General features: G+C 40.7%; 1 long non-coding RNA gene across 1 annotated transcript; it reads right to left on the bottom strand.

Annotated features, from left to right (window-relative positions):
- Window positions 1–2014: 2014 nt before the first annotated feature.
- Gm35585 lies at window positions 2015–8300 on the bottom strand. The gene is made up of 4 exons (XR_376054.4): window positions 7965–8300; window positions 5744–5871; window positions 2967–3060; window positions 2015–2110 (listed from the first exon to the last, which is right to left on the bottom strand). It is a non-coding gene; the product is annotated as a predicted gene, 35585 (long non-coding RNA).
- Window positions 8301–8647: the final 347 nt, after the last annotated feature.

Genomic DNA, 8647 nt, shown 5'->3' with positions numbered 1-8647 from the left:
ATTTGAACAAAGAAATTTAAATACAAAAGTGAGGTGGTGAGACATTTTTGTTTGACAGGGCGTTAACTAAACCCTGCTTAGTTAACTTAGTTAAAACGTGTTTATTAGGCCATTTTGTAAAGTTCTTACCCATGCAATTTTAAACGCTATTCTGCAAGAAATTCTGAAGCAGAATAGTGTGAGAACATTGAACTTGGCTTTCTGAAATCCTGCACAGAGTAACAAGAATTCAGGAGCACAGACTATATTGTGCATCTCTAGATTGTACATAAACATAGGCCTTTGCATTTGGCTTTTCAAAAACCAAAGTTTGTACTATATCATGGGGTTTTTATTGTGTTTACAATATTCTTGCGTTTACCTTTGCGAGCTGAGTATCAGTGTCGGGAGTTGGGAGAAAGGTCTCCTTTGTATACAGTAGGATTGCAAGGTTCCAATAGAATCCATGAGCTTTTGCATATGTGCACAAAATGCTAATGAGTACATTCTTTCCTAGTGCTACCAGGAAAGCCAGTTTCCTTTTGGAATGCAAAATAAAAGATGCAGTGCACATAATAGCAGCTCTGGTTCTACCCGTGCTTCTTGTCACAAGTGCTCTAAAAGAAGTCTTAGTGTGTATTACGTAATAGCCCAACACTGTGTGTGTGCACACTGGTGTCAATGGATATATATATTAGAGGAGAAAACAGGGTGCATTTGATGGCTTTGCCTCCACATACATTATGGATGAATGTAGTATGCCATCAAAGTTTTTGCTTAGAATAGAAAACACATTAGAATGCAGATTGTACTGTTATCTTAAAGTGCAAAATAATTTCTTTGGTTCATAGTATAAAAATAGATTCAGAATGACTCTCAGTTACTTCAGTTTTAAATGTAAGTAAAAAGATAAAAAAGTGGCAGAGTGCTCAGGTCATCAGACTGCTGGTAGTACTGTCAGCCTTGGGTTCAGAGAGAAAGTCAGGAACCAAAACCAACCTGGCCACACACAAGCAGATCCGTTCTCTTTGAACTGAGCAGTACTTTGTGCAGCTCATTTTCCTGTGTTAAGGGCCATTCTTGTGAGAACAGAGTGCATTTGTCCACAGGAGCCACATGAACCGGCTCACAAGAGCCTATACTGTATGTTTTTCTGCCTTCGATGACATCACATTGGTAGATTAAATTGGCTGTGGTGAGAATATTTACATCATAAAAATTGGCACCACAAAGAAGGACTATTTTTTTCTAAAGAGCAAGTTGAAAAAAAAAAAAAAAAACCCTCAGCATATTCCCAATCAGCCACCCTGCAGGCCACATTTCCATGGCTACCACAGTCTTCAAAGAAAAGAAGACAACGAATGTTATGAAACAAGAGAGGCAGGTGCAGCGTGCCCCCACGTACCCACCCAGAACCACCTCCCCTACGTACCCACCCAGACCGAACGCTTTGATGAGAGAAAATCTTTCTGGGTTGACAGTGAGCTACAAATCCATAAAGGACAAGCCAGGAGATCAGGAAGAGAGAGCCACAAGTTTTGGCTTAAGACCAGTTGAAATTTATAATCTTAAAAATAGTCAAATCTAGGCATTGAGAAATTCAGAGATCTTTGGCTTATAGCTTCTATTTAAGTTGTTTCACAAATGTCTATTCATTACTGATTATTGAAACTACTTTCATCATCAGTTTTTGGCCTTAAGAAGAAAACAAAAGAAAAAAATCAGATTATTCTTGTAGACCTGTTAAAACTCCAGTAAATACTTGGTCAGGAAGAACATACAAATTAAAGAACAACACACAGGTCAAAACTTTGGCATTACTGGTGGATTTAGTCTATTGTAACTACAGCTGTTACTTAGGGGTCAGACTGGCAGCCTGGTTTCTACCTCCACACATCTGTTTGTTGCAATTTGCATACTAACAGCGCACTGGGCAGGCTAGAAGATCCCTCAGTTTAACTGCTTGGCTTGCTTGCTTGCTTGCTTGCTTGCTTGGCTTGCTTGCTTGCTTGCTTGCTTGCTTGCTTGCTTGCTTGCTTGCTTGCTTGCTTGCTTGGCTTGCTTGCTTGCTTGCTTGCTTGCTTGCTTGCTTGCTTGCTTGCTTGCTTACAAATTTCCTCAAATTCAGCACCTTCAAAAAAGACCTCATCTTTGTCTTTGTCTTCTCTTTGCATTGCCCTCCCCTTCAGCATGGGCACAACCTCTCCCCAACTCCTGAGGAGGAGGAATGGTAAGGCGGATCTTTAGCCCCTATCTCTCCCACACTGCCCACAGCCAGCCAATTACTGGGTCCTCCCTGTTTTGTTTCTAATAATGTCTTTAATCTTTCTACGTCTCTTCTTTCCCAGCATCGCTCACAGTCTGATTCTCCCCGTGAGAATCCTAATCGCTCTCCCCACCTTCATTGCCCACTCTGTAGTTAAGTAAAATCTCTAAAATATGACTTTGATCTCCTTGATTTTAATCTTTTGACTGGCTTCTTGTCGCTGTTATGGCAAAGCCTACACTCACTCTGTAATAGTTATGTCTCCTTTCATGATCTAGTCTTCCACACCTCGTCTTTCTATACTACTGCCCTCTCCAGACTCAGCTACACTGAACGCTTTTATCAGTTTCTTGAAAGAGGCACGCTTTCTTCTAGCACTTGGCATGTACCTTACCTTCTTTAGCTCCAATGCCTGCCCCGCCCAGACTGGCCAACAACCACATGGAGTACTCAACTTAAACATCATCAAACTTCCACTTTAAATACAGTTTGGGTGTACGTGTGCTTGGTTCCCTTTTAAGTGTAGACATCCATCAACCATGCTTATGTAACACAGCCTATGTCAGTTTCTTCCCTTAGACAGTATGCTTCACGTGGACAGAGAATATGTCTATTGTGTGTGTAGTTACATTGCCAATGCCTACCAAGACAGCTGGCATGTAATAGGTTCTCAAAATAATTGTCAAACAAGTAAGTCGACTTCACTTATTCCCATTCTCACCTCCTCCATTAACAAAGAAGCACGGGGATGGATGGTGGCTTGCGTCTCTATGGTAGTGTGTTTGCCATGCACGGTCAAAGCACTGGATTCCTTCCTGGGCACGGAGAAGGAAAACAAAGAAGAATGAAGACCTACAGCTGGTTGCACATTGTTGTGTTTTCTAAAAAAGAGATCAGGATATGTTTTGTAGAGCCAGGTATGGTGAGGTGTAGGGGTTCCTCAGTGGGCCCATGCTGAGGTATCCCTTCCCTATGAGGTACCAGCCACAGGACAGTTTAGTGTAGAATAGAGTTTATTTAGGACATGGGAAGGGGAGGGGGGAGAGGAAGGGAGAGAGAGAGAAAAGGGTCTGGGAGAGAAAAGAGAGAGAGTAAGAGAGAGAGACCAAACAGCCCCTTTTGTAGGAAGCCAGGCCTACCTGGCTTATTGCCAGGTTACCTGTTGGGAGGAGCCTAGAAGGAATGCTAACACACATCAGAATTCTTTGGTTCCAGAAATAGAGATTGTGCATAAAGGGAGTGGTTGCATGTGTACATCGAATAATGTTTCTTCACTTGACTGCCGTTGCTGTTTGTGTACAGAAACAGCCTTGCTATCATACATTCACATTTTTAGGGAAAAAATATTTTTGATGCCATGTTTGGTTGATTAACTATTTCTCTGGAAAGAATATTTTATAATAAATAGGTTTACTAATGGTACTAAACTTTCATTCTACCAGGTAGCCCAAATGTTGTATGTGAAATAGCAAGCGTTCTTTTCCACCCTTGCATTCTCAGCATCTCTCCCGCCTCCCTGCACCATGGGCTTCTCCTTAGGTCCTTGGTACCACATCGGGTTTGGAAATTGCCACAGCAACAGCACACCTGAGGCAGAGTAGAATTTATCTACTCATCCCTGTAGCTGGGGCAGAAAGACAGAGCCCAGCAGCTATGTGTGTGGCCTCTAAGTTGAGAAGTAGGAAAACCAAGGTCACGCTCACCCTTCACATCCATGTTGTGTGCATTCTTTCTGTTGCTTTGGCTGTTGTGTAAATGAAGATTCTGCAATGGTCTCAGATCCACAACAGGCATTCATGTGCTTAACAAATCTGAGCTATCTTTGCACAACTCTTAATTTAACCTTTACTAGTTCAAAATTTCTTTCAAATTTCCCTGAACATTAGAGTGTAGAATGACTTAACATGAGTGTGAATCTTTCCCCCCCATGTTATGAGCGTGCATTTTAACATGATTTTTTAGATGAAGAAATGAAAATTCTATATATGTGAATTTATTAATATCATAAGTTGCCTTAAGAAAATTTAAATTAAATTATTCTTCTATAGAGTAATGTGTAAAAATGCTACCCTTACTTTTGAATATAGATCATCTACTGAAAGCCTTTCTCTGGTTTGTTACAGTCACTTTTATTAATGAACATTCTTGATTTTAGGTATGTTAGGAACATTAAAAATAGTCATGACTCATTCTATTAGCTAATACATTTCTGCTCTAAGGCATAAGGATATGTTTATAAATGCAAAATAAATACAAAGGCTAATAGAAAAAGAAACAATACTCCCCTGATGTTAGTTTGAAAGATGAACCATAAAGTAGTCTTCCATATATAACATAATGATAATTTTCCTTACTGGGTAAAGCATTTAAGTGTGAAACCAGTTTGAATTGCTTTCAATAAAATCCTACATGAATATTCCATATATAGAGGCTTCTAAACTGTGGTTATGTTCTGATAATTCCAATATGCATTGAAAATATCTTCCACAGGTCATAAATGCATTAATCTGTTGGAATATTACACTTTAGCAAGTTGGCACAGAGAATGTTAAGTATTTACACTTACGATCCTATAACTGATTTGAGAGCGACGGCTCATTGGCACATTTCATGAGCCTGGGAACTGACCAAAATCAAAATCAAAAATCTTATACTAAATGGTGTTGGTTTCACACCATTGTAAAGTTAAAAACTAGTACATCAAACCATATTCATCAGGGATAATCTGTGCAAATAAACAATAAGAGTAGGGCTGCCATGGTATTTACTCTAGGTCAAGTTCCCTGGGAAGTTGACTCAGAACAAATTAGCATGGGGGAACATCAGGGAGGCCCCTGGGATCAGCGCCTGAGAGCTGTAAAAGAAGCAAGCAGAGCATCAAGCTTCCATCGGAACAGGCCTTGGTAGTACTAGGGAGTGCTCCAGAACTATCAGGGCTCTTCAGCACTGCCACACACTGGCAGAAAGCAGTGCTTTTTGGCAAGGAAAAAAAAACAGTCTTCAGACTGAGGACTGGAGGTTGTCAGCTAGCAACTGCAGATATAAAGTCTTCAGTCTCAAGGGGAAGATCAGTACACACAATACAGGATCTGTTCTAGATCTCATTCTTTTCTTTCTTCACCTCCCATAGTCCCTGAGTCCTTCCTAGCTCTATTCTCAGCTGAATGCTGCCCTGCTCCTCTTTAATCCCTGCACTCACTCAGGAGGCAAAAGCAGACAGACCTCTGAGCTTGAGGTCACCTGTTCTCAGTGCTATGCAAATCGTTACATTGTCAATTCATTTGTCAGGTGGCTAGAAGGGGACTTGCTTGTGTTACCTAGTTTCTCTAATAAGTCAGATATTGAATTGCAATAAAGCTTTCATGGACTATAAACAGTATATCCAACAAAGACCTCCTAACAGTATTAGAAACAGCTGAAAAACACAGTTGCCATTATTTAAGGTAATAGGAAATCCATTTTGTGCACATAAACTTCTTAGATCAATATCTCAGTCACCCAATCCTCCAGGTGGGGGCACATTGTCTTCAAAGCTTGTCTTCTAGCTGGAAGGTTCCAGAGTAGTTATAGATGTTTCTAACACTCTGGTTGGAGCTTTCTGGCTCTGTTCCAGTTCTCAGAGAAGTCTGAATAAATAAATAAAAAAAAAAAAAAAAAAAAAAAAAAAAAAAAAAAAAAAAAAAAAAAACAGAGCTTGTTTGAAAAAGACGTTCAATGGCAGAGAAGAACCCATCTATAAAGAAACCATGTCCTGCGCACCACCACCACCCTAGCGTGCAATAGCAACTGACTTGGCTTTAATCATGATTTTCCTACTTATTTTTAGCACAAAGGATCTTTGCATCCAGATTTGGTAGTTCAGCAGGCACACACAGAAAAGCTTTCTCCAGTCTTAGTCCAGAATATTGTGGGGCCTTACAAGTACTTTTAGCTTCTATTTTTAGCCCAGGAATCTTAGTCATATACCAAGATCAAGTAAGACAATGACCCAAAGCCAGTTTTATACCCAAACTATACCAGTGTTTAGCCATAATTTTCCCCTTTGCTTACAGGAAAGTATTAGAACTATGTTCAAACAAACTTTCAGATCAAAAGATTTCTTTGTGGCAGATTTGAATTTAAGAATAGGCTCTGCTATTTACTAACTGTAGGATTTGTTTTAAAAAGAAAAAGAAAGAAAGAAAGGAAGAAAGAAAGAAAGAAAGAAAGGAAGAAAGATCTTATCTACGTCTCTTTAAACTTCAAATCCCTACCTGTGAGGTGGCAAAATTTATAGAAATAAAGTGATTTACATATAGCCAACTTTCAGTGTTACTATTATTAAATTGTTAATTATTATTAAATGTAACTATTGGTATTGAAGAGATGGCATTTACTTCAAAGCTCGTGCGCTGAAATCCATGAAAGCTTATTCTGTTGCTGGGGGAAACATAAATATGACTCTACAAAAGACAATGTGTTTTCAAGTCTTCATAGTTTAAATAGGGTTTTTTTTTTTTAATGTGACAATACTATTTTGGGGAGTGCACCCAGTGCGATCATGTTTAACCAGTAAAGCGTCTCAGTTGGTCATTTAAAGTGTTACTTGGGAATGGTTACTGCTTCAGGAAGTAAAATGAGGACCCCACAGAGTTGGTGAGCAGGATGCAGTGTCCTGTGTGACCACGTCTTCTATAGCTTTGTTGCTTGAAACATTTAACCACAGTCCCACGTGGTTTCTGTTGCCCCCTTTTCTTAACAGCCAGATGAAAAACCACACTCAGCAGTGTACCCACAGTTCTGCTGTGAATGTGAACATTTACAAAATAAAAGCCATCCTGAAAACATTTCTAACCTCTACTGTGTGACATATGCCAAAAGTACTATGGTATGTTTATAGGATCAGAAAGAGAACCTGTAACATGTCATCAAAGTAAAAGTTACAAACCTAATCCATTAGTGTCGATGACACTTTAAATGACCAACTGAGACGCTTCACCACTTAAACATGATTGCACCAGGTTCACTCCCCACTCAAAATAGTATTGTCATATTTTAAAAAAAAAAATCCCTCCCATACCAATTGTCAAAGTTCTGCCCCACAGTTACCTGGCAACAAGAAAGGTAGGCCCTACCCCACCTTAAAAGGGGCTGCTTGCCCCCTCCTCACTCTCTTGCTCCTCTCTTGCTCTCTTGCTTTCTCTTGCCCCCTCTCTCCCCATTCCCTCTTGTCAGCCTCTACTCATCTCCCTCCCCTCCCCTCCCCCTCCTGCCTTTCTCTGCCTCTACTACCCTCTTAACTCCCCTCCCTATGTCCTAAATAAACTCCATTCTATACTATACCATCATGTGGCTGGTCCCTCAGGGGGAAGGGATGGGCCCCCAGCATGGGCCCACCAAGGAGCCCCCTTCCCCCATACCTGACTACACCTCCATAGAACATACCCCCCTTCTCTTTATCTTTTTATAAACATAACACCAATGTCAATCGATACAGTCTGTAGACCAGTAGAAGCCAAGCAATGGAGTAAATGGTTGGCATTATTTTCATAAATATTATTATTATTATAGTCTACAAAAGCATGTTGCATATGTAATATATTTCTTTGAGTTGTCTGATCAGTCTTACTCTGCCATTCAAAGTGTTCTATGTGGACCATCAGTATTTTCAGTCTGGCCCACCCCTTCCTACTTCCTTTCTGCACACACACATTTCTACATACGCCCGAACAGTACATACATATGCCCGAACAGTCGCTCCTTGCTTAGGATGCTTGTGCATGTGAACTTCCGTGAGCAGCTGAGCCTGAGCTTTCCTTTATTCCGTCTCACTGCATTTCAGAACTGGTTCTCCTACATTTTCTTCGCTGTCAGGCTATGCTTGTCGGGACATTTATGAGATGTTCAGATAGAGCTGGGCTTGGCCCGGTACAGTGCTCCCCAGGCATTTCATTTTCAAGCTCTAAGAGACATTTCTCAGGAGCTTGGTGCCTGGCCGTTTGGTCAAAATTGCTTCTGCAATGGAAACTGCATTTTTCCCCCTCCCGTACCATATTGCTGACACTCAGGTCTGTGACACAGGCTTTCTTCTCCCATCAACCTGGCCTGCAAAAGCCTTAAAAACTGTTACAAAAGACAGTTTTTAAAAATGACAGAAATACTTAGAAGGGGGTGGAGGCAAAGGAAGAGGAAGAGGGGAGGAAAGAGAGAGAAGAGAGAGGAAAAAGAAGGAGGAGGAAGAGTAGGAAGAAACGAGACAGAGACCTAGACTTTAAGTCTTGGTTGCAATTACAGGGGCTTTCCTAGCACCATTTCCTGATGTCTGCAGTGCTCTATGGTCTCTGGAAATTGAGTAAAATGACCCCTGAAAGCACTATCCTTCACACATGAGTCATGTCTCTGTCTGTGTGTGACTGCCAGAAT

This window comes from Mus musculus, chromosome 3 (genome assembly GCF_000001635.26).
Source record: "Mus musculus strain C57BL/6J chromosome 3, GRCm38.p6 C57BL/6J".
Lineage (NCBI taxonomy): Eukaryota > Metazoa > Chordata > Mammalia > Rodentia > Muridae > Mus > Mus musculus.
This window is presented reverse-complemented; position numbering and strand designations above follow the sequence as displayed.